The following is a 1,524-nucleotide window of genomic DNA, read 5'->3' on the forward strand; positions in this document are numbered from 1 at the left end:
AACTTGCCCTGAATTCTTGAACTGCACTCCTCGGTGAGTGCCACAGTTTCGAACTCGATCAGCCTCCTTTATTTGTCACAATGTTCTTGATGTACTTTGCATATTTGGGTACTTCTTGCAAGATGTCAACCAATGGAATATTAATTTGCACATGCTTCAAGATATCAAGAAACTTTTTATATGTGGCGTTATCCTTAATTTCTTCAACCTTTGAGGGAATGGAAGTAGTGGCCTTGCAACCAATGGTGGGGGTTGCTCAGCCACCGGCCTCTCCAGCTGGCTTCTCTGACTCCTTAGATTTTTCTGATGTTGATTCTATAGTGGTTGGCCTCTTATTAAAAGTTACTTGTTTCCTCTTTTTAGACTGAACTTCTTCTAATTGTCTCCTATTCCTTAACGACACAGCATTAAGGGCTGCCCTAGGATTAGCTTCCATGTCACTTGGAAGAGCTCCATCTGGTCTAGTGTTTTGAGCACTAGCAAGCTGTCCCATTTGGCGCTCCAAAATTCTCATTGTTGTAGCTTGGGCTTGCTGTTCAGCCATTACCTTTTGAGAGAAAGCCTGTTGTTCAGCCATCACTTTTTGAGAGAGGGATTATTGTTCAGCCTTCACTTTTTTCAACATGTCTTCAAGGTGACTTGTAGGACTCGCTTGTTGTTCAACTTGAGGTGGTTTATATTGTTGTTGAGGTACTTGAGGCTTGTATTGATTCTGAGTACCTTGGTTTCCACCCCAAGACAAGTTTGGGTGGTTCCTCCAGTTGGGATTGTAAGTGTTTCCATATTGGTTTGTTTGGCCCCTATTTGAATTACCCACAAAGCAGACACTCTGGGTTAGCGGGGCATATGTCGCTCGTGTGACCCTCTCCACATATTTCACAAAACACTTGAACCTGTTGTACCGGTTGTTCCTGTGGCTTGTTGATAATTAAAGTCATCTAATTGACTTGGCTGGCCAATGTAGAAATCTGCACTGATAATGCTGAGATGACATCTAACACAAGAACTCCTTCAGACTTTTGTACTGTGTCTGCCCATCTCTCCTTGCCAATCCTAATTGATTTTGGAGAATTTGTTCAATAATGCATATATCTCGTCAAAGCTTTTCTCCAACACTTGACCTCCAGCTGCAGCATCTACCACAATCTTTGTTTTGGGATGTAGCCCTTCTATGAAAGTGTGAGCTAACACTTCATTCGTCTGATTGTGATGAGGACAGTCTCTGAGTAGCCCCTTGAACCTTTCCCAAGCTGAGTATAAAGATTCCCCTGCTTTCTGTTTGAAGGCAACTATCTCACTTCTGATCTTCATAGTTTTGCCTGAAGGGAAGAACCTCGCCAGAAATTTTCTTGCTAAATCATTCCATGATGTAATGGAATTAGCTGGTTCTACCTTTAGTCATTGCTTAGCTTTGCCCAATAGAGAGAATGGAAAAAGTGTGAGCCTCACATAATCTGGAGTGACCCCATTAGTGATATAAGTATCACTAATCTTCCAAGAAGTTCAGAATATGCTATTGTGGAT

The 1,524-nt window shown here is 42.0% G+C and overlaps 1 non-coding gene across 1 annotated transcript; it reads left to right on the top strand.

The window, feature by feature from the left end:
* The first annotated feature begins 1,203 nt into the window (after nt 1-1,203).
* On the top strand, nt 1,204-1,308 carry LOC142179751 (small nucleolar RNA R71). The gene has a single exon (XR_012708288.1). It is a non-coding gene; the product is annotated as a small nucleolar RNA R71 (small nucleolar RNA).
* The last annotated feature ends 216 nt before the right edge of the window (nt 1,309-1,524 follow it).

The sequence above is a fragment of the Nicotiana tabacum genome, chromosome 3 (genome assembly GCF_000715075.1).
Source record: "Nicotiana tabacum cultivar K326 chromosome 3, ASM71507v2, whole genome shotgun sequence".
NCBI classification, from domain to species: domain Eukaryota; kingdom Viridiplantae; phylum Streptophyta; class Magnoliopsida; order Solanales; family Solanaceae; genus Nicotiana; species Nicotiana tabacum.